We start from the raw sequence: 25,984 nt of genomic DNA, 5'->3' as shown, positions 1-25,984 counted from the left end.
GGTATCCTTCCTCCAAGTAGTATACTGCTTGCCAAAATGTGAATTGCAGACTTGAAAAGAAAATAATCAAAGGCACTCCGTCTTTGGTGGAAAATGAAATAGTTATTTTGACACAGTCAAATTGTACATTGCCAAAGTTTTTCAACATTTTCAATCTGATCAGTGTGATCGACAATGCAAAAAAAAGGCATTTTGGAATAGGGAAGGGGCTAAGTCACGCCGCTGCACACTGACTGCCTGGTGTCTGTCAGACCCACACACACAGTGTCAACAGACCGATAAGAAGAACCAGCTTCTAGAGACTCAATGGCTGTCTTACACCTGCTACATCTTATACTACCTCCTCCTCGCCTGCTCCCATGATCTTCCCTCCTGATACAGCCCACACTGGGAGGGAAGGAGAGATTCCCATTTACTGGTTTAGCGGAGGAATAACACTGGCTTGTCATGTGTTGTGTTTCTCTGGTCACGGAAGGCTAGTTGCATTTCAATCAGGCAGTTGAGTTGAGAAGCTGCCGCTGTTGATGTCATTCAATGTGCTAGCTATAGCATAACGAGTGACGGACGGACACTGTAGCGTCTTGGATAGCTCGCCTCTGGTTGCTGCTCTCTCTCCGTTGCCCTCACCTGGCCCAGGGGTCGAGGCTTTTGGATTTCATCACTAGTTGAAGCCAGTATTGTCGACTATACCTTTTTCCACTGACGAAAACTAAATGGAAACTAAATGAAAACTATACGCTATGATGACTAAATCGAAGACTAAATATACTGACAATTTCGTCAACAAATAAAATCTAGACTAAACTGTTATAGGAAGGGACTATAGTGGACAAGAGATCCAGTATAAGTCATTTTATAATTAGTTGCATGCTGAAAATAGCCGATCTACAAACTCACAACGCATCGCAGCGCGACGCGTTGTGAGCTTGTAGATCGGCTATTTTCAGCAAGTCATTACGACGGCATCAAGGCGCGCCAAAATACATGTGTTTGACTAAATCAACTGTAGATTTTAGTCGACTAAAATCTTATGATATTTAGTCGACTAAAACTATGACTAAAACAAGAGACAATGACTAAAACTAAAATCAAAATGTGCTGCCAAAAACAACACTGGTTGAAGCCACTTCACTGTACCTGTCTGAGAGGTTTCTTATTTTTACCTAAGTATAGCTAGACAGACAGACCAAACAAGAACACTATGAGCCTGCTTCTTGACATTCAAAATAATTGTTAGCTTGGTTTATCTTGGGTAAGAAGTAAAAAGTCAGCCGGGACTAATTGGTTTATGAAAAACAATGCAATATTATTTTCCTTGTTGTTTTACAACATATAGTTGTCGAGGGCTGGTTTCACTAAAACACTAAAAAGAAAAGGTGGAAAGGTGCAAATTAAATTATATGTCCAGTTTAAAAAAATGATTGGGTTTGCTCTTGAACATTGTTTCTCCCATCTTAGACACATGTTGTTGTTGACCCATTCTCAAAAGGTAGAACATGCAGGTAAAAACAACAAGCATTGAACATACCGAAAATTATGAATATTTATAGTAGCTCTTGTCAGTGTTTGATCATGAACTCAGGCAGCGCACTGTGCTGAGGTGTGTATCACATTGCAACATGGCCTTGTTCCTGTGACAGCACTGTCAAGCAGTCACATAACCTGTGTGTGTGTGAGTGCGCATGTACGTGGTGGGTGTGTGTAATCATCTAAAATACTGTTAATTAGAGTGCGGTGTGTGACTGGTTTCAGCAGGAAAGGCTTTCAGTTTAATTTTAAAGGAGAAACGTATGTGAGCAAGGAGTAACAAGGTCTGTCAGTGTCAGCCAAACACATTTTAATCGCTGCACCTGGTATACTGTATGATTGCAGACAAATATTAGGGCATTATAAGATTGTACGTATATATATATTATAAGGGCATAACATTTAAGTTTATTAAAAAAGAGAGGTTGTAGTATTTGCTAGTTACCTATATCAAACAGTTGCTGTGTGTTTTTGCGTGCACATTACTATACATACAGTATAATATAATAATTATATTATACTGTATGGCATCCTGTATATACTGTGGCATCCTAACCATATATTATATGGTTAGGATGCCACTCGGGCATCTCCATAGGGAGGTCCTTGAGACCCTGGGACAGACCAAGGCGCAGTTGGAGGAAACACATCGACTCACTGGCCTTGGAACGTCTCAGGATCCAACCCAGGAGGAGGAAGTCACTAATGTTGCTCTGGAGAGGGAGGTCTGTGGAGCTGTTGCCCCCGCGACCCGACCACGGAAAAGCGGTCGAAGATGGATGGACGGACAATGGAACTGACATACGTCAAAAAAACTATATTGCGTGGCCATAATAGCACAACATTGAATCATCATAGAATAATATTACAGGCTTTTTTGAAAAGACATATACTGTAAATATGTCTGAAAATATGGTTCTATGTGACCACTAGCCTCGATACCCAGGCTTTCATTTATGTACGCATGGGCTGCACTGGCCTAAAAGTGGGAGTCAACCCTTCCGCGTAGGTAGGCGTCGCTCCAAATTATGTGACGTCAGGGCTCTGAGCGGTGTGTGCACGCCTCAACATAACACCGTGAGGAAATCAGTACCAGTGGAACTTCAAACGAGGCTATGTGAGGAAAATGAGGAGAATGGCTGAAGAACCCACCACGCCGTCTAAGAAAAAAAACAAACGTGTGCCGACTCTGTGGAAATATAACTTTGACAGTCCGTTAGAATGGTATATACTCCAGCAACCAGTGGTTTCTGCTTCTGGTCGACACAATAACAGTGCTGCACTGGGGGGGGGGAGAGACCGGGGCTGACGGACAGATCGGTGAACCAATCAGGATGTGCGCAAACCAGAAAGGTCTAGGCTATGTGACCATTGACCACAGAGGTAGAGCAGGCTAAACAAATGCCTCACATTGTAATGTATTCGGTCAAAGGCTCAGCTTTCAAACCCTGTTTCACCTTGACAAGGAAACAGGCCACATCATGCAGCCTCAGACACAGCACTGGAACTAAAAGGGGGAAAAAAAAGAACTGCACTCGTAAAGTATATAATTAGCTGTGGTTCGGGAGAACAGTGGACTTGTAATTAGGCTGCAATCTCTAAAGTCCAATCCTGATTGAAAAACAGAACAATGAATCCAACCACTGGGGCTATATGGGAGAAAAAGTGCAAGGAAATTTGCATGCTGTGTGGCACACACACGCACGCACGCACACACACACACGCAGGCAAAACCATGAGCGCACATAAACACACAAGGGCACAGGCAAATATACCATGTTGCACGTGGGAAGCACCGAAGCGCACACACATTCACAGCCACACACACACACACACACACACGTGTGAATCTGTGTGCGCACATACTGTCTATATACGGTCTCACACACACACATACAGATGCATGCGCCGCACAAGCCTCAGTTACCATAGAGACAGGCACTCTGGACATATTGAGGATTTATTAAAAAGCCTCTCTGGCACTATTATTCCCTCTGCAGAAAAACAGCCTGTCGCACGCACGCGCACACACGCACACGCACACACACACACGCACACACGCACACAGCTGAAGTAAGTCTCCAAATAATGGTCTCCTTTAACCCAACCTCACCACCATTATGCCACTACACAGAAACAACTATGTGGCATTAGTGCAGGTGACATTGAGCACCTCGTCAGAGATAATGGGAGGGTCAAAGCTAATAACGCGGCACACACATGTCCGATATACCTGTAATTGTGTGCCACTGTATGTGAGGTTAAATGCAATGGATCCTTCTGATGCTCGTATAGATTACACATTATACGTCTCCACAACAACACCTGCTGGAGAACAGCTATACAGTCACACAGGAAGAAAGACGCAGCAGCATCACACCACTGCAGTGGTCGAGGCGTTAGATATTAGATATAGACCACACTGCAACGGAAAGGTCACACATTTGAGCATGGCGAAGCGATCACTGATGCAGTGTCTCCCCAGCGGAAGGTATACTGTGCATGATGGGTGTGTGTGTGTGTGTGTGCGCGCGTGTGTGTGTGTGTGTGTGTGTGTGTGTTTGCATGGGAGCTTACTCTAGTCTATACATGACACTGTCAGGCATGCCATGCATCTTGTCAAAGTGACCTTGAGCACATTGAACTGATGTATACCTCATGTCCTAAACAGGCTCTGGACAAGAGCAACTAGACAATATCACTGAAATAATATGTTTGAGGTTTTGCATCTGCTTGAATTCCGATTACTTCCGCTAAACGCTCAACTCGTATGAGTAAACAAGGATGGGACAGTTGAGGCCTATATATAGATCAATAATGTGCATTTTGTTTTATGCTATAAATACAGATTCTGAAACACCAGAAGCTCAAAGAAAAAAGTGTGTTCATCTCTTGAGTAAATGAGACATCAAAGTCGATGAATTAAGGGTGATTTGTACTTGATTTCAAGTCGCGTGCCCCGAGTCGTGACCTGGAAATAGCAGATCTACAAGCTCACAATGCACCACAGAGCGGCATGCTGTGAGCTTGTAGATCTGATCTGATCACGCGACCAACTATAAATCAGACATCAGGGCTTCCCTCTCACTCAAAAGCAACAAAAAAAAAAAACCCAGAACAAACAAATGTTTGTCTCCCTTATTCCGGTGAGAAGTGGGCTATTATTCGCTGTGCGTGTACATTGGGACATGTTGAATGTTGAGCATATAGTGTGATGGAGATGGAGAGTAAGTAGGAGATAGATTAATGGAGGTTTTGTTTTGGCAGTGGAGAGATCAAACATGACTTGCTGTAGAGGACAGGAGACGGAGATGAGAGCAGACAGCCACTAAACTAAGAGAGGGTAGAGAACAGAGGAGTGTGACTGATGGCATGCACTTTATGAGGGAGACGTGGAAGGGTGAGACATGGATCGAAGGGCGTTGACCCATTTAGACCCGAGGACGATTCTACAAATGCCTTCTAAATCCTTGACAGTTTTCTGAAAAACCTCATGTTTCTGTCAGTCGTTCTCACACATTTTCATGTCAAGGACCCCCCCCCCCCCCCCCCCCGAGATTTTATGTAATTGGCTGCCGACCCCCCCCCCCCCATCTCAAAATATGTTGTTCAGGGGACCTTCCCTGCAGAAGCAAAGATTTGAGATGAAAACGTTCTCTCTGAAAGAATATATATTCAAAGATTTGCAGTAAACATTTTCACGAATTTAAAAAAAATAGCAGATCTACAAGCTCGTAGCGCGGCACTCGGTGCCGCGCTATGAGCTTGTAGATCTGCTATTTTCCAATAGCTAAAGTAAAACATAAATGCTTAAAACACCAAAAGGGGTTCCCGCAAATAAAAACATGCACATACAATGTACCATGCAGCACCACACACACACACACACACACACACACACACACACACACACACACACACACACCTCCAGCAAACAACCTCAACTCGCACAGAAACTGAAACTGGAAAATCAAGGAGATGTGGGGGAGGGGAGACGGGCACGCCCAATGTGGGACACTCCACGGCGCACATGTGCACACACACCCACACACACACATACACACACACACACCCCCCCCCCTCCCTCCCCCGCCCCTGCAGGCTGCAGTGTGTGTGTGTGTGTGGGGGAGGGAGGGGGGACGACATGTGGGAATGTTTGATCGCCTTGCAGGCACAGGTATAGTTCTTTAATGAGATTAACCCTTCGAGCTATACCTCCTTCGCCGAGCCCTTGCTGCTCCGCTCCCACACTTTATTATGTGCCCCTTCTCCCTGGTTGGCACACCACCCATCCTTCATCACTCCCCCCATGGCACGTCCCCCCCCCCTGTCGTCCGTCCCCCCCCCTCTTTTCCTGCTGATGCATCCCGACAGGGAGATAGTCCCGGGACGTCACGTACACAGCTTGATCTCTGCACCTCGTTAAGCCATTCTGACCCGAGATCAGATTCAAAAAATGTCTTCTATACATCCTGACAGTTTTCATTCTGACCCGAGATCAGATTCTAAAAAATGTCTTCTATCCCAGTCGATTTTTCAAAAAATAGCAGACCTACAAGCTCGTTTATTCACCCGCTCGTCTCTTCCTCAACTCTGCTTCTTCTGTTCTCTCCACGCGTGATTCTCTGTTCCCTTCGTCGATCTTCAACCTAATTCCGTTTGCTATAGTCAATAATGTTCGTCAGGCGCTATACGGATGTTATCAGTTAACAGTAAAATTGACAATTCTGCGGTTGAATCGTTGGCCCGGTTTTCTGTGAATGTAATGATGTGACTGACAGGACATGCGGGCCGGTTATAGCCACCTTAGTAGCCACAGAAACGCCTCTGCTTTTGCATGTGATGTGACAGACGAGACAGCTGTGCACTTTTCACGAAATTGTATTCCTCGTAAAAGATGTCATTGCCTGGTCCTCCTGTATCTCAAATGGTCCAAAATAAATTGGATTAAGGAATATAATATGCCTTTTGTTATTAGATAAAAAATAAAAAAAAAATGCCGCTTATCAACTAACCGGTAAATCGATCGATAATGTTATCAATGATCAATGAATGAATTAAACGATCGTTAAATTTGAATCCCTACCATTCGCCATGCAGGTCTTTTTTCCGACAGCATATTGATCCGAAACCTCAATCCTAACCTAACCCTAACCGCAAGCACGGGGGCAGCGCATGTCGGACCATCGCTTTTTCGCATCGCAGCGAATGTCCCCCCGCTGCGGATCGGATCGTTGCCCCGTCGGCTAGAATGCTGTCGGAAAAAAGGCCGCCTCCCAAACTGTAGCGGCCTAGTTTAACTCGTCATACCCGATCAACTCACAAACAACTTACTGCAGTCTATACAATATACATGCACTGCGCCAACTGGCCAGCGTCAGTAACATAAAGTGACAGATCAGGGGCAGAGAGTTATAATTATAATAAACGTATGAACTTATATCTCCCTCGTTTCGACTCCTCTCTCTCACTTTGCCCCGCCCATCTCCGTGGTTCTCACTTTCTCTTTCTCCCTCTCAGCGTGTCTCAGTCCCGCGTTCTCTATATGCGGCTCTTTTCTTTTGCTAGGACCGACTGACAGACATTTCTCTTCCTCATTCCGTCAGCACCCCCGAGCACCCCACACACCCCAGTCCTCTCTCTTCCCAAGCCCTGCTTTCTTCGTCTTTTCCCACGGGGTGATAGAGTGTGTGCGCGCATGGTGTGTGTGTGAGTGTGTGTGTGTGTGTTTTGTTTGTGTGTCTGGGATACACATAATTAACCCATTCTGACCGGGAACCCATTTTTGTGTTCCAGCATCATGTTATGCTTTAGCTATTGAAAAAATAGCAGATCTACAAGCTCATAGCGCGCCACCGAGTGGCGCGCTACGAGCTTGTAGGTCTGCTATTTTGAAAAATCGAAGAACGACTGACATTTTTTTAGAATCTGATCTCAGGTCAGAATGGGTTCATCAGACCTAGTGTGTTGTCCAGTGGAAACTCCGTCTGAATCTGATCTCAGGTCAGAATGGGTTAAATCAGTGCTGGGCATGCAGAGCGTGTTATGCATGGCGACACCACCCGGTGCAACAACACAGACGCAGCTGGCCATCGTTCACCCAGAAAACATGCATGTCTCCCTTTCATATACAGTACACACACACACACACACAACAGGCACAACACACACACACACACACTCACGCGCACACACACACACGCACACGCACCTCTCTCCGTCTCTCAGACATACACAAACACACAGACCCCGCCTCTCTTTCATCCAATTAAAAACGTGTTCAAATGAGCCGTTCCTCAATACGAGACGGGGCTCTGATAAAGCCAGAGATGGCACAGTAACACAGTATAAAGACACAGTCTCTGGGGGGGAAGAAAGCCTCCCTGTGGAGCGGAGCGGAGAACTGACAGCCTCCACGGCCGCCACAACTTTAGCCTGCATGGCAGCAGTGTTGTTTTTGGGCAGCACATTTCTATTTTAGTTTAGTCATAGTCTTTGGAGTGGACTGAAACTTCATTTAGTTTTTGTCATATTTCAGTCACCTGGAATGTCTTAGTGTTAGTTTTAGTCGACTAAATGTCATAAGATTTTAGTCGACTAAAATGTATTTTGGCGGGCCTTGATGCCGTCGTAATGAGTGTTTTTACACTTGCTGAAAAATAGCCGATCTACAAGCTCAAAACGTGTCGCGCTGCGACCAAGTGTAAAATTACTTATACTGGATCTCTTGTCCACTATAGTCCCTTCCTAACATTTCAGTCTAGTTTTTATTTGTCGACAAAATTGTCAGTATATTTAGTCTTAGTTTTTAGTCATCGTAGCTTAGTTTTCATTTAGTTTCCATTCGTCTTTGTCAGTGAAAAAAGGTAGTCGACGAACATTTTTCGTCTTAGTTTTAAGTCGACAAAAACAACACTGCCCTGGCAGACAGACAAATCTGCAACAGGACAAAAAAAGAATGCCTGTGGAGATTGGTCTGGCACTACATTACGCTCACCCCAGAGTTGTGGTGTGACCAAATAGTGGGGATTTCACTGGTAACAACCACACTATTCTAAGAATAATGATGAAATATAGTTGCACTGCTCACCAAAACTCTGCTTCAGTGCAGTCCTGTTGGAAGTTCTGTGTCAGTAAGGATGGATTCTATCTAGTGCTTCTCTGCTCTCATCCCTGTTCGGATTCAAATGTTTTGCCACCGGCCAATCTTCAGTCAGTATACAGGGATATATCGGTCCGACTCTGAACTTGGGGACTCTTACAATAAATCTCCAGGGCATCTACCCACAGTTAGTATGCCCTGCATGCCGTTTCCTTATTAGCCCGCTGTGTGTGCCATGAGCAAACCGAAAGCTTTTCTAGACTTTACTGACCCCAGCAACGTGAGCGCCGTTGAATAATTAACTGACCTGCTGACAGACAGCGAGGATGATGTCATCATCATATGCCATAAAACCATTAAGGACTTGTGAAGGAAGACGTGCACAGAGACAGAACGCACGCACACGCACACGCACACGCACACACACACACCACACACACACACACACACACACACACACACACACACACACACACACACACACAAGTACAGCCTGCAGCTGATCACTGGCCTCTACAGTATATACTCCAATTCATATTTTTTCCCAGACAAGCAACACAAGACTGGCACACATGGACATTTTGTATATATCATCGCTATCGGGCACAAACTTTGTATTTCATATTTTTTCCTGTTTTTCCATGAATTAATGCCCTATTTTATACTTACGCAAAGCAGAGACAATAGCTAATCTATACTGTACAAGCCCACAACACTGCAAGCTTGTAGATCTGCTATTTTCACTAGCCATATTTACAGGTTTAATGTTTGCGTTTAGTTCAATGTTTGTTTTAAAAAACTTTAAAAAAGTTGTTTCCATCCGACAGCGACAATAGTGGTATAAATTAGCGACATCGGAGAGGAATTAAAAGTGTTCCTTACCTGTGTGAGGTAATGTTCCATGTCATCACACAGGGGTAATGGTGGAGAGCATGGAGAGAGAGAGAGAGAGAGAGAGAGAGAGAGAGAGAGAGAGAGAGAGAGAGAGAGAGAGAGAGAGAGAGAGAGAGAGAGAGAGAGAGAGAGAGAGAGAGGAGAAGGGGACAGGGACAACAGTTTAGGTTTAGGTTTATTTATTTAGCACATAGTATAAAAACAAGTATCAAAGAACAAAAAAAAAACAATGCAAGGAAAGGTGTAGACGCCAGCTGGCGTATATGGAATTCCTTTCCTGTATGGATGAGGTCATTGATTAAGCAGATTAAAGAGTTGGCAAAGGGAGCAGCTGTGCAATAAAGAAATACCAGTAAGACGCGCAAACGCGGGAAGCGAACGCAGCTCGTACATATTTGGGTTTTGGACGTATAGCTGCTTTGGGGACTCCTTATATGGTTATGGCTGAGTCATGGTGACGTAATCACTCAGCTCCATATATGGGCACAAAAGCGGGACAGAAACCAGACAGACAGACAGACAGACAGACAGACACACACACACACAGACAGACATGATCTGCTAGGTCTCATAGTAAGTGCTCACTGCATTCGCAAAAAACACAGAGACTGCACAAAAAGTGCACAAAGAGTAAGTAATGGAATGATAGAGAGCCACTGCAGAGCATTCGTTTTGACGGCCACCAACCAAAACAGTTTTTCGCACTATAAGGAAGGAAGACGTGAGGGGAGGATTAAAAATGGGCTGTGAATTTATATTCATTATGATATTTCTGGGGCATGTTCAAGCCCTAATTATTTTGACAGTTGTGTGACAGTGGAGACAGAGACAGAGAAGGACATTCAGCAAAATGGCCTCAGGTTGGATTATAGAACTGGTGCTCGGCTGGTTTGCACAGCAAGGACTGTCTGAGCCTTTATATGGTTACAGAATCCCCATCCAGCCACTCTCTACCCCCTGAGCCACCGCCGCCCGACACTGGTGCAGCGACAAAGATCGCTTCCCTGCTCCGAACATGGCTCATTGTGTTTGTATAAATGCACAGCCAAACCGGATGCACCGCAGTGGAATTCAACCCCCCTAGACTATAGTCTGCAGTGGTGAACAGGTACACTGTGGTGCCTGTTATTATGGCAGAACTGGACTGTCAAATATTGATCTATCATTTCATGATTAAATGCATGTCCAAAAGATTAACATGTTGAAGACCTTGGAGACACACACACACACACACAACACTCTCTCTCTCTCTCCCCCTCCCACCACCCACCCCCCTTTCTCTCTCTATCTCTCTCCACATTGTAATTAGCAGGCAACAGTGCAACACTATCTCTCTCTGTTTCTAGCACAACAGCACCACTTTTGCCCCTACTGGTAGTCTAAACATAGGGACATAGGGACAGACATACACTGTAACCTATAACTGTAAAATTAGGGTGGATTTGCAACAGTATCTTACTGTTTTTCACCAAATTGTAAAATACTGTTAAATTGTCATCTCTTTCCTGTAAATTAACATTCTATTCTGTAAATTAACATTCTATGCTGTAATTGAACTAATAACAGTAGAACCTGTTATGTAGCAGTACAATACTGTTAAATAGTCATCCCTTTCCTGTAAATTAGCATTGTATGCTGTTATTTAACTAATATGAGTAGAACCTGTTATGTAGCAGTACAATACTGTTAAATAGTCATCCCTTTCCTGTAAATTAGCATTGTATGCTGTTATTTAACTAATATGAGTAGAACCTGTTATGTAGCAGTACAATACTGTTAAATCAACAGCCTACAATGGTATAGAAGAGGAGACTGACTGGCTTGCTGGCTGACTGACTGACTGACTGACTGACTGGCTGGCTGGCTGGCTGGCTGGCTGGCTTGCTGGCTGGCTGGCTGACTGTTAGACTCATATAGGTTGGAAGGAGATGGATTTTAAACTTTGTCATAGAACATCAAAGCCTTGATTGATTGATTGAAATATGTATTAACACTAACAGTTTGCAGAATTACAGTACATTTCAAACACAAACTCAATACAAAGACTTTAAGCAATTAGGCATTACACTTGTTTACAAGAGGGTCCACCTGTGTGTGTGTGTGTGTCAAGACATTTGATTAGCAACTACACACACCTGTTGCAAGGTGTCACTGTGAGCTCCTCTCCTCTCCTCTCCTCTACTCTCCTCTCCTCTCCTCTCCTCTCCTCTCCTCTCCTCTCCTCTCCACAAACAGACCTTTAAAACATGTTTTTTAATGTTTTTCTACGTACACTAGACGTATTCTTCATATTTGGAGCATGCCGAATTCAATGGCGGCGGTCTCAAATTTCCACGACGTTTGCAAAGGTCAAAGGTCAGCCAGAAGACTTCACTCAATCCATATTGAGAGTAAGCCGGATGTAATGGCACCGGGCCTGATTTTTTAGGCCACTGATAAAGGTCAAAGATCAGCAAAAAGACTGCAAAATCTGACCATTTTCTGGAATTAATCGCTCAAGATATTTTTTTTAAATCTGAAACTTCACTCAATCCATATTGAGAGTAAGCCGGATGTAATGGCACCGGGCCTGATTTTTTAGGCCACTGATAAAGGTCAAAGATCAGCAAAAAGACTGCAAAAGCGGGCAATCTTTCCCTCTCAATAACTCCACAACGATAAGGACTTGGGGTCTAATTTTTATATATGTTGTTCAGTTTTTCGAGACGATCAAGTGGATATCTTGTTTGTCCTGGTACGACACTTTTCAAAATTTCAGATCTTCCTTCAGTATGGTGTTAGGTTGTACACCTATATGTACCTTCCGAAAGTGGAGGAAGCCAACTTAGGAGTGGCGTACCGGGACAAACAAGATATCCCCTTGTTCGTCTCAAAAAACTGAACAACATATCTCGAAATCGGAATCCAACTTCTTATCGTTTTCGAGTTATTAAGCGAGATAGCGAACCTGTAACCCTAATCAATTAAGAGAACCGTATGTCCGTGTGGGAGGAAACTTATATTGGTGTTTTCAGAGCAACGAGCTGATCAAGAATCTGGTCTTGGTTTTGCTCTACGACCTCGGCAACCCTAACCCTAACCCTAGCACGTTTTGGTGGCTGGGTTAGGGTTAGAGAACAGTAAGTCTGTGTGTGAGGAGATTTATATTGATGCGTTCAGGGCGACACGCTGATCAATAATCTGGTGTTTGATTTAGTTTTCGACCATTACTTTTCCCTGTAGATACATATTTATGATTATCTCTAAGACGATTTGACAAAACTTTACAATTCTGACATATGTCAGTCTACCCTCATAATTTATGAGTCTGTCAAAAAAGAAAGTAAGTCTCTAGCACATTCCTGTCAAAAGTTATGATTTTTTAAAGAAATATAAACCAAAATACTCATTCCCAGTTCTGAGCTAGTCTGATTGCTGTCAGCTGTGCTCAATTCAATGGATTGAATGGTGACGCATGTCCCCCCCCTCTCTCTCTGCTGTTGCATGTCAGAGTACTATATACTTCTCCAGTACAAGGGTCTATAGCCGAGGGACCATTCAGTTCACAGCTTATGCCGTTATTTTACTAGAGACTGTAATTTAACAGTAGAATGCAGTATTTTATGCAAAGCCACATGGAAATAGGCCACACCCAGGTTTTCCCTTCAAAGTTCGTCAGTTGATTGTTGTTGGCCATGCAGTGAAGGAGCCTTGTATAATCTTTTTAGCCAACAGTTTTTTGCCAAGCAAACTAACAAAACAACACAAAAGAACAAAAGAAGAAGCATAAAGAAGACTGAGAAGAAAAGGAGACTAAGGTAAGAACGTTTCCTACAGTCTATATATTTTTAAACAACATCTGCTAGCTGCTAGCAACATTGCTCAAGCTACACAACTTACTTTGGCAAATCTAACCAACTTTAACAATTTCTGAAACATCAATACATGAGCAAGATGATATCATGTGATATGTGTACATATTCTTGCTTTGATATGTTAACGTGAGGCACATGAGGACCCACAGTTGCACACCCAATGCTTCTTTTAAGTGTGTTCATCCTGCAGATGTCAAAGATTTCCAAACATACAGAACATTTAAAGTGTATAATTTTTCCCAGGGCTTGGATGGGGATTTGACTCTTGTAATTCAGCTTCTTACAACCCATTTAGGAGAAAGCCAAGATGGACTGCTGATTTTGGCTAATGTGAGTATTGATCAATTATTGTTCAATATTGTGATTGTACACATGCTACAACATTATTATTTTTGTCCTAATTTATTTTAACTTTTCAGTGGTCTAACACAAGTGCTGACGTCGAGGGACAATTCATCCTACCAGCCAGTCCTCGACTTGTTCTGCTTGGTATGTATTTTTGTGTAAAAAAAATGCCCTTTGTGTAAAATGAGGCAATCATAGAACCTTCATGTGAAGATGCCATGCCTTAATTGTATTTTAAGTGAAGATACATCTTGCTCAACTGAAACTGAAATGAAAAGTAGGGAGAGTCTTCTGTTCCATATGTATTTCCTGCCCTTCTACAGATCCACCTTGCAATCCAAGCAACTGCCATTTCTCATGTTTTTGAGAAATATTAAAATGGAATCAAATGAATGTTCATGATAGTAACTACTTCTGTAGTCTCAATCTAATTTCAAACTCTGTTTGTCATGGACTCATTCCCTGTAAATAGTAAATACAGCCAGTGGATGATCAGCGTTGAGGGGCACGTGATCTGTGAGGGCATTCGGGTCAGGAGTTGCTGCACTGTTTGCGGTGTTCTACATTTTCAACCTCAAGTACCAAGACGAGGCCTCCAGAACCCTGGAATTCATTCAAAGGTATCTATTGCTGGTGTAAACATCATAGGTAATCCAAGCTCAGATATATTGTATATATCTCTGCTGCCGGGAGGAAACCTCATAATAAAATGTTCATTTTTCAGGAAATGGAAATTAAGAAAACCTTATATTTTTAAAACTAAGCAATACAGCCTCATCAAAGTTGGTGTTGTAACTGTATGTCAATTACTTCCATGAGAGGGGGAGAGGTGGTGGAGTTAGTTGCTTTAGCAGACATTTTGAGGGTCCAAAGAAGTTGTCCAAAGCACTTTTTACTACTAAACCTCAAAAATGGAGTTATGAGGTTTCCTCCCAACAGCAGTGGTAATGGTAAAGATTAGGGCTCTTCAATGATTTTCAGGCTAACAAAGGACCCGTAGCTGAGAGAGATGCAGGTACCCACGCACACTACATAAACTTAATTGAATAATATTGTGTTTCAGATTAAACCTTTATAGGTAGATTCATAGACTTGTTTCACAGCAGTATCATCAGTGTTGTGTAAAATGTTGTTTGTTTGTCTTTTTTTTATACCAAACCTCTAATGCATATATCCAATCTACACACTGACAGTACAAAACGCCACAGTGTGATGCATTGTAAGCTTGTAGATCTGCTATTTTCTGTAGTACACCTATAGTATTTTGGACAAATCATTTTCCTTATTCCTTTCCCATAGATGGTTCATCCGTATTCACCCTGAAAGAGGTACCAAGGCCACCACTGGAACGGTTGTCTCCAAGAAGATGGTAGCCACACTGCTGAAAAAACTGGTTGATTTTGAGTTGGAATTCATTGGTAGGTCACAGCTACTACTGTAGCAGCACTGTAGCACATTACCAGTCTACTGATGTATGTTAATGTTAATGTAAATGTACCATTTTCAAAGCATACTTATTTACACGCACATCGATGGTGGGTGCTGGGCCAATAGTCTAGTCTAGTAGAGCTTTCACACAGGTTTCAGGCAAAGGATTTACCTTATTATTGCAACAACATTTCAATCTCCCAGGATCTTCATCAGGTCATTCATTCTAAAATATGCACACCTGTTCCATTATTTTTAACCCTTGTCCCCCAAATGTTTTATGTTTTTGAGAAATATTTTGTTCATCTATTAAAATGGAGTCAAATGTATGTGTATGATAGTAAATACTTCTGTAGTCTCAATCTAATTTCAAACTTTGTATTTACTATTTAACAGGGAATGAGTCCATGACAAACAGCCAGTGGATGATCAGTGTTGAGGGACACGTGATCTATGAGGGCATTCGGGTCAGGAGTTGCTGTTTTTGGTGTTTTCAACTTCAAGTACCAAGACGAGGCCTTCAGAACCCTGGAATTAATTCAAAGGTATGTATTGCTGGTGTAAACCTCATAGGTAATCCAAGCTCAGATATATTGTATATATATCTGCTGCCGGGAGGAAACCACATAACTTCTAAATGAAAAATATCCATTTTATAAATATTTAAAATATTATTTATCAATATACACCCAAATTGTGTACCTCCCCTACTGTGTACCACCCACACAAACAGCAGGTGAGTCTCATCACTCTTGAGGAGCTGGGAATTTGACATTCTAGAATATACAAGTATACCAGAATACACAATAGCCTTTTTAAAACCAGATGAATGGCCCTTTTAGATCTATAGGTTGGCACTTGTTACCTGACTGCAACATTGTCTGTAACTCTACACTACTGGTGTGCAACCTCTATTATATACCTCCTTTCAAAGTTTTTCATTTTGAACCTTTTTAAATGTATTTAGCAGCTACATTGTTTTGCTCAATATTTTTTGATTTTTTTTTACAGGCACTCCTGATTGAGCCACGCGATGCAAACCAAGCCAAGGCCTCTTCCTTTCTCCATCGCTTCCCAATGTCTCCCTTTCATGTTAAGTATTTGCACTTCAACTGTGATGCACTGCTGTTAAAATGATTGTATTGATGCTGCATATTAATATTGCGTATGACGCAGATGATGCTGTTACCTCTCATGTTAAGTATTTTGCATGTTGGCTAGACTGATACAATGCTGTTAAAAGATTGTTCTTGATGCTGCTGTATTAATATTGCATTATAATGCAGATGCCATTTTTGCCATGTCCTGTCATTCAGGATTTTAAATGACAGTTTGTTAATTTAAACTGTTTATCTTTTATTTATTGTTTTTTTGGGGGGTTAATTGAGACTGTTTGCTCATTGTCTACCCATGCATGAGTCTGTCAGTCAGTCTGTCATTTATTATTGATTGCATTTAAAATAATAGAAAAAAGTTTTAATGGAGACTATTGTTGAATAGCAGCTTTAATAATAAACCAACTGTGTTGAATATCTATACCTGTGTGTTTTGTATTAGTTGTATATCAATAATTTAATTTTTATTACATTTTATTGAAAACATGCATACTGGAACATACTGTAAAATTACAGTAAAACCCATAGTTATACTGTATTTTTACTGCATTTCAAAATACTGTATGCTGTTAAATTACCATGAACCCACATTTAATTTAAAGTTATATACTGTAATTGAACAGATGATATGCTGTTAAATTACCATGAACAGACATTTAATTTACAGTTATATACTGTAATTGAAAAAAAAGTATGCTGTTTAATTACCATGAACCCACATTTAATTTACAGTTATGTACTGTAATTGAAAAACGGTATGCTGTTAAATTACCATAGGCCCACATTTAATTTACAGTTATATACTGTAATGGAAAAAAAAGTATGCTGTTTAATTACCATGAACCCACATTTAATTTACAGTTATGTACTGGAATTGAAAAACGGTATGCTGTTAAATTACCATAGGCCCACATTTAATTTACAGTTATATACTGTAATTGAAAAAACTGTATATCTACTGTAAAATGAATTACAGTAGATGTACTGTAAAATAACAGTAAATTGCGGGCGTCAGTGCTGCCAGTAATTTACTGTAATAGTACAGTGAAATCTCTTACAGTGCACCACTCAAAAACCCAGCAGGAAGAGACAAACTGGAGACAAGAGAGAGACAAAGAGAGACAGAAGTGACTGGACAGAGACAGAATCTCCTGAATATTTCTACTGTATCATCAACAGGTCATTATTTCACAACACCCTGTTTGACTCATCCTTTCCCAGTCTATAATAGACGAGGCAATGGTTTGCACACATTTGCGCCACATTTCCACGATGTTACGAGCTTGTAGACCTGCTGTTTTTCAATAGCTAAAGTATAACACAATGCTTGAAACACCAAAAGGGCTTCCCGCCCTGAATGCGTTAATAAGAAACCACCTATGCTAATATGTTAAATATATAACATCCATCAACTAAATTCAAATTCCTCCTAGTAGTCCCACACTGATTAAGGACATGGTTGACAGTATCCAATATTGATGACTTGATCATTAAATTATCAGAGGCTTAAAAAAAAAAAAAAAAACACTGGCGCTAGCTTGCTCTCTCGCCTTCCCTCCTTTCATACCCCCGAGAGTCACAGGTATGCATGTTGTTCACCACACGACACACGTAGTCGTAAACAAAAGACATTAAACGTGCACACAGTCCACACACACAGTGGAGACTGTGGCTCAGGAGGTAGAGCAGATTGTCCAATGATCCATGGGTCGGCGGTTCGAAACCCGGCTCCTCCTGTCTACATGTCGAAGTGTCCTTGGGCAAGACACTGAACCCCAAATTGCTCCCGATGTGCTATGGTTGGTACCTTGCATGGCTTCCGCCGCAATCGGTGTATGAATGTGCGAATGTAATGCACAATCTATGTAAAGCGCCTTGGACAAAGGCGCTATATAAATGCACCATTTACCACACACACACACACACACACACACACACACAGCAGCGAACATCCTAAATGAGGTCTTTACCATTTAATCAGAACACAGCATACAGTTGGCCACCGTATTGAAAGCGATCATAGAAAGGCGTTGGGGGGGAGGGGAAGAGGAGACTCACTGGAGACTCCATTACCAATTACTAATTGATTTCATTTATGCCGTTCGGAGGCTGATAGTGTGCAAATTTGCTCCAAATAAGCTTAGCAGAGAGGCGCTTGCGTCTGCAAGATTTCCACGGGGAAATGAAGCAGCAGTGATGTCATGTGGTGTGTACGTGTGTGTGTGTGTGTGTGTGTGTGTGTGTGTGTGTGTGTGTGTGTTGGGGGGGGGGGGGGGGTAAGAGATATGGGTAGCGTCTGACAAATCCATGTCTCTCTTTCCCTCTGAACTTGAGACTAATTAAGTCAGTGTGGAGTGATTCGATCCTATATGGCTGAGTGATATGTTAATGAAAATGTATCACAATATGTTTGCCCAAATAACTCAATATTGATATAATCATAATATACTAGTTTTATTTATTTTTTACAAAATATTAAAATAATTGTGAAACTAGATCTGCAAGCTCACAACGTAAATGGTAAATTGTAAATGGTGCATTTATATAGCGCCTTTATCCAAGGCGCTTTACATAGATTGTGCATTACATTCACCCATTCATACACCGATGGCAGCGGAAACCATGCAAGGCACCAACTAGCACATCGGGAGCAATTAGGGGTTCAGTGTCTTGCTCAAGGACACTTCGACAGTAACTCTGGGGGAGCCCGGGTTTGAACTGGCAACCTTGCGGTTCCCATCCAGGCACTCTACCCCTGAGCCACCGCCGCCCCCTGTAACTGTGTGATCCATTGTGAGCTTGCAAATTAGAAAATGTATTACTAAGCAATTAAAGCACAACATAATACCAGGTATAATATTGGACCTTGTGAAACAGGAACACAAAGAACATACTGCTTATTCACCATGTCACTAAGGCTTGGTACTTTAGTTTACAAGTAAGCACAAAGTGTACATAGACAGAAATAAAATATATCATCTAGAGCTGCAAAACACCCAGTATAAATACACAAATATACGTACAGTACAGTGTCACATTATAATAAGGTGAATTGTTCCACGGTTATTTCTACATCAATTTATACTCTAACAACAAAGCATAAATCAGCCTTCAGTTCCTTCGTGGAAGGTTGGGAGAGGAGGAGGAACTGTTAAAGGGCCTTGCAAACGTGAAGCGAGGAACGCAGGCGTCGTTGCCTGGATTACACAGGTCTCCTCCAGGTCTGTTGAAGAGGGGCGCAACAACGCAAGCGTGAAGAAAAAGCTAAACAGAATCCAGGTCTGGTGAGTGCACGTAACGACCACGCGCGCAACAAAGTCACGGGACCGATACGCTTGCGTTGTCGCACCGCAACTTCTCAGCGCAAAAACGCAGGTCTCATTGAAAATGAACTATAGGCGTGTTTTATCGCTCCCCGTTTGCAAGGCCCTTTACGGTGAGTGAGGAATATAGGACCAAAATGCAGACGAACCGTAGAACTCAAAATATTAATGAAAGACTAAAGGGCAGGGGGGAAAAAAAGACAGATACAGGAATAAGACCTGCAAACAGACTGACATACGACGAACTAGCAAAGAGGACTAACACCGGGGCTCCACCGGGCACGTCAGCGTCGCGCCTCCGTCACCGTCAGGGAATGTTCCCTTTTTAATTAATGAAGGGTGGCTCCACTGCCCGGTGGAGCCCTGCCGTAACTAGACACAGGAGAACTCAACTGACAATTAACACTGAGATAGACTATAGGGGACTAAGAGGACACAGGTGACATTGACAAAATCCACAAGACTGGTTAGACAAGACGGGCACAGATAACTAATGAAAATAGGAAACACTAAGAAGTAGCCTACAGGGCTAAACCAACAGGAAACAGGAACAGAATTAGGCCAAAATATCCTAAATAAATAAACACAGTCCATATACGCTAAGGAGCGGACTGTGACAGGAACAGAGAGAGAGAGAGTGTGAAATAAACGTGGGCAGAGAACGTGAGGGTGGAAGATAAGCCAATGGAGAATGATTGAGCTGCGAGAAGAAAGAAAATTGACCGTAGGTTTAACGACTACGTTACAAGATAACTCTATCAGATAGGTCCTACAAAATTCACAAATCATCCCTTTGAAGAACAGAGGGAAATGTGCATAATATTGCAGATATCGAGTGCACCAATGGACGTATAATTATAACAACAACTAGAGCCACTACCCTATGTGTGAGGTCTGAGTGTAGCAGAAATGACTGGCACTGTGATGAATTGGTCCTGTTACAATCTGTCATAAAACAGTCCCTCAGATGGCCGTGGAGCTGTAGATTTGACCAGGCCGGGGATGCCTGGACACATAGATGTCAGCGGAGCCTTCATTAGCCAGTGACAGAACCACAAAAGGCCATCAATGTGTCTCCTAAACGCTTTCCCACTTAGCCGTCGGTCTTCAAATAGCATTACAGCATTACATTCACACACACACACACCCAAGGGCCCTGACTATAGGAAGCAGCACGGAATGTCGATTCCCAGCAAATTAGCAAATCTCTTCAGAGTGCATTCAGCCTGCTAACCTTGGCTTTTTTCCCAATTAGGCGGCAATTAGCCAGGTTTCTGAGGTGGTCTCACTCACTCTTGGGTCCAAGTCTTGATTCAAGGGGCATGCTCCTCCTCTGCCAAAAAAACCCCGTACCCCTGCTATTTCGCCTTGCCACCCGAGCCAACCCTCTCACGGCTCCAGACAGAGTTGGGTATGAAGGGGCTGCTGGTGGTGGTGTTGGTTGGGGTGTGTAAACAATAACAGCTGTCAGACGCACGTTACCCCGGCAACCATTTCTCCGGTAAAAACTGAAGCAGCCACATATTATACAGTACTATACTGCACTGTAAGAACAAGAAACGTTGAGAGGAAAAGTTCAGACAGAGAGCGAATGCAAAGATGAATGGGATGTGAAACAAGACCTTCCTTCTCTCTCGGTGCTATGCTGCTTCTGTCTATAAGAAATCTGTCTAGGGAGCAGCGCTATTCGGTGATTTGCGTCGCATTAGGATAACATTGTGTGTATACTGGAGACATCGTTGGCTCAGCAGCTGGATTAGCTAGGGGGCTTTATACAAGCACACAAAGAAAACATCATTTGTTTTCAAATGCCAGACCTGTTTTGGTGGGGTGACGAGACAAGGTTTTGGACACGTAATGGAGGTGTGTTAATTAAAGCGCACGCCTTTTCGGGGAAAGGAATCTACTTAGACATTTTCTAAGGTTGGCGACATCGACCACCGCCATGAATATAGGCTGCCCTTTGGGCGAGGTCGCTTCTCGCCCTGAGGCGTTTTACTGGTTAACATATAAATATGTCAGCAGAAGACAATGTGTCAATGCAAGCATGGAATAAGTCAATAATTTAATAACATAAAAACCTGACAGACACGGAAAATACAGATACATGATTTTGCTGATATTGGCAAGTTTAGTATTAAAAGTATGAACCGCTGGGGTCTGACTTGGTAGAGATGTAGTCACGCTTCTTCCAGCAGGGGATAGCACTGTTGACCTGTAATCTGTTTCAGATTTTATTTTGTTCTGAGATAAACACTGCTCAAGGATTTAGCAGAATTTATTTATTTTTTGGTGAGAGATTACATCTAGGCATCTATAAATGCACCACGTCACATGGGTGGAACGGGTATACAACGGGTATTGCATAGCCGGGCGGGGCATGGATCTCCAACTTCCATCGTTACCGACTCTGTGCTCTACAGCCTGGCAGCGCTCTAGTGACTCTGTGCTCTACAGCCTGGCAGCGCTCTAGTGACTCTGTGCTCTACAGCCTGGCAGCGCTCTAGTGACTCTGTGCTCTACAGCCTGGCAGCGCTCTAGTGACTCTGTGCTCTACAGCCAGGCAGCGGTCTAGTGACTCTGTGCTCTACAGCCTGGCAGCGCTCTAGTGACTCTGTGCTCTACAGCCAGGCAGCGGTCTAGTGACTCTGTGCTCTACAGCCTGGCAGCGCTCTAGTGACTCTGTGCTCTACAGCCTGGCACCGCTCTAGTGACTCTGTGCTCTACAGCCAGGCAGCGCTCTAGTGACTCTGTGCTCTACAGCCTGGCAGCGCTCTAGTGACTCTGTGCTCTACAGCCTGGCAGCGCTCTAGTGACTCTGTGCTCTACAGCCGGGCAGCGCTCTAGTGACTCTGTGCTCTACAGCCGGGCAGCGCTCTAGTGACTCTGTGCTCTACAGCCTGGCAGCGCTCTAGTGACTCTGTGCTCTACAGCCTGGCAGCGCTCTAGTGACTCTGTGCTCTACAGCCTGGCAGCGCTCTAGTGACTCTGTGCTCTACAGCCTGGCAGCGCTCTAGTGACTCTGTGCTCTATACAGCCTGGCAGCGCTCTAGTGACTCTGTGCTCTACAGCCTGGCAGCGCTCTAGTGACTCTGTGCTCTACAGCCTGGCAGCGCTCTAGTGACTCTGTGCTCTATACAGCCTGGCAGCGCTCTAGTGACTCTGTGCTCTACAGCCTGGCACCGCTCTAGTGACTCTGTGCTCTACAGCCTGGCAGCGCTCTAGTGACTCTGTGCTCTACAGCCTGGCAGCGCTCTAGTGACTCTGTGCTCTACAGCCTGGCAGCGCTCTAGTGACTCGGTGCTCTACAGCCTGGCAGCGCTCTAGTGACTCTGTGCTCTACAGCCTGGCACCACTCTAGTGACTCTGTGCTCTAGTATATGGACAGGATAATGTTATTGTTAGACCCTTAAAATATGAGCACAGATTGTATACCTTATAGTAAAGCAAAGAGAACAAAAACCTACAGTAGCTTTCAGCTAACTAACCTATAGTTTTCCTAGCTTGGTATAGTATGTATAGTTTCATTACATAGATATCCCACTGTTACGTTCTTAGCTTACACATGTTTCATGATAACTACTTTTTATGCATGTGATGCATTGCCATGCTTTTTGTTCTTGCTTAATGTAAATCACTCTGGATTAAATTGTATAGTGGGAGATAGACATTGAGATAGACATTGCTGTGGCAGTAGTAGTAATAGTCATAATAGTAGCAATAGTCAGCAGTAATGCCATTAGTAGCAGTACAGTACACTGCACTGCAGCAGCAGCAGTAGTACAGTAGGCATATTAATAGTGGTATTCTTTGACATTCCTCTCCCAGCTATTTCCCAGGTCTCTTTGTCACTTCCTCCGTGCAGTTAAATGAACAGATCCCAACCTATCGCAGTGCTGTCAGCCGCATAATAATAAGCCCATTATCAACAGGCAGTGTAATGAGAGCACAGTTAAGACTGAGTAACCCGTCTCCATTATGGGGCTCCTCAGCCCAACCCTTCAACATGAGACGTCCATTCCCCCGCAGGCCGGGCGCCTTCTCTCTCTCTCTCTCTCTCTCTCTCTCTCTCTCTCTCACAGTGCGATGGCATTTCTAGAAACGGAGAAACCCCAGCAGAGACCATTCCAAAGGAGAACCGTGCGAGCGGGGAAGGAAGGTGGAGACGAACTCTTTTTTATTTGCTTGCCGAGCGCATCCCCGAATTATGACGAATGTGTGTGTGTGTGTGTGTGGGACAGAGGGGGGGAGGGTGTTGGCGGAAGACAGCTGAGGTCAAACAGGAGATGCTGCGTTCGTTTGTGTGTGTAATGAGGTGCCACTGCTGCAGGTGAGGGGCATCGGACGAGCGATTGGAACCTGAATACTATTCTTTGCATGACTGAACTGACTGTGTTGGCGAGATCTGGGGCTAATATATAACCCCGCTGGACACAGTGGGTCGGGGCTTGATTTAATTACCTATACCGCCAAGAAGGTAATGTTTTCACCTCATCTGTCCGTCTGTTTGTCTGGCTGTTGGCAACATATCTAGTAGTCTATAGTTACAGATACTGTATGTACGGATTTACACAAAATGTGGTGGAAATGTTGGTGCCGGGCCAAGGAAGAACTGATTCTTTTTTTCCCCCCATGGCAATTTCATTCCGCCCAATTAAGGACCTCCAAGACAGTTGGTACCTGCAGACTGCAGCCATTTCTCCCGCCTGTCTTGTCTCTCTGCTCACTGTTTCATCGGTTTAGAATAAAGCAATAAATGCCAAAAGGTGTATTGAGTAAATCAATGTGTGTGTGTGTAATGTGATATTAACATAATGTTGTCCAACTCCTTTCCCCAATCTTCAGCTACAGCTGCTGAATGAAGCTGCCAACCACTTTAACCCATTTAGACAATATTCAGAAAAATCTGTTTCTGTGGCAGTGGTGCTCAAACAATTTCATGTCAAGGACCCCCATCTGAAAATATGTAGTCCCCCCCCCCCCAGAAGCAAAGATTTGAGTTAAAAATGTACGCATACATGGACATTATATATGAGCACAAAAACATAATATAAAACAAGGATAGACAAGATAAACAAATTAAATTAATTAATTAATTAATGTAATTAAAATTTTAAATTCGCTTTTTACACGACCAAACACACAGCATCATCAAACGTATCATATGTATACTAAGACAGTAAACAATCAATAGGGCATTGCCTGACCATGGATACCAGCTCTGTGGCCTTGTGGTTAGAGTGCCCGCCCTGAGACTGGGAGGTCAGGGTTCGATCCCTGGCCGGGTCATACCAAAAAAAAAGGGACTTGACACTCAGCATCAAGGATTGGATTGGGGGTAAGTCCCTGCGAAATACTATAGCGTCATGTCCAGGGGGTGTTACTTGTACATCAAGCTGCCTCACGCTATACAGAAACAGGAGATTCCTGCCCCTATGGGCCTCATGGCTCGGCAAGGCTACAGGCTATTGATCATAGATCGTCAACATCAAGGACCTTGAACAGTGTGAATCTGAATTAGTATTTCTGTGTAGCCACTCATTATCTAGGGCTAGGCCCTCCTGGGACGGGCGGGCGGGCGCATGGCAAATGAACGGAAGGGGCGAACGATACTGTAGATGTTCACACCGGCAATATTGCATTTTGCTCAATAAATATCGAGATATCGAGAGTATACTCCTCAGCCCAAAGTGCAACTATAAGTCACTTACTGTCAGCCACACAGCTAATGGCATTATAGTCTGTGTGTGCAGCTAGTCATTTTTTTATTTCCACCATGTATGACAGCTTTGACAGGCCCAGCTGTTGTACTGTCTGCCAGGCTAACCGTATAACTCTGCAGGCTGCTAATCACCAGGATGAACTCCACGGAACAATTGCATACGCCTGCACACACACACACACACACACACGCACGCACACACACGCAAACACACACACGAGAACACATACACAACACTATACTGTACCACAGCAAAGCCCAAATCTCCAAGACCTGGTAGCCAAATCTCTATCTCTGCTTAAATGTGGCACCGAATCCAGGCATAGAGCCATGACATGAAAAATCACGAGTGCCACGGACATGACTTCCGCCAAATCACATCCCTGAGTCTGGAGCAGGGAATGGAATGCCAACAGATTATAGTGCCCACGCCTTTGTCCAGAGGCCATGCGTTCACATAACATGCATAAAGGGTGGGGGGGGGGGGTGGGGGGGCACACAATACATGTATTCTCATCTAAAATTGCCCGTGCCAACTCTATCCGTGGGGGAAGGGTAAAGATGGATTGCAGACCACCTAATATGCATGATTATATATGCAGGGAGGAAGAAAATGCTAAATCACGCACCGAAAGTAAATAATGTGCATCTTGTTAATTTTAGCGTTGGCCTTT

At 43.4% G+C, this 25,984-nt stretch overlaps 1 long non-coding RNA gene across 1 annotated transcript; it reads left to right on the top strand.

Moving 5' to 3' along the window:
• The first annotated feature begins 14,209 nt into the window (after positions 1-14,209).
• LOC308316760 lies at positions 14,210-15,631 on the top strand. Its single transcript, XR_013964204.1, has 3 exons — positions 14,210-14,342; positions 15,022-15,140; positions 15,547-15,631. It is a non-coding gene; the product is annotated as an uncharacterized lncRNA (long non-coding RNA).
• Positions 15,632-25,984: the final 10,353 nt, after the last annotated feature.

The sequence above is a fragment of the Protomyctophum bolini genome, assembly GCF_963924005.1.
Source record: "Protomyctophum bolini genome assembly, chromosome: 1".
In the NCBI taxonomy this organism is placed as follows: domain Eukaryota; kingdom Metazoa; phylum Chordata; class Actinopteri; order Myctophiformes; family Myctophidae; genus Protomyctophum; species Protomyctophum bolini.
This window is presented reverse-complemented; position numbering and strand designations above follow the sequence as displayed.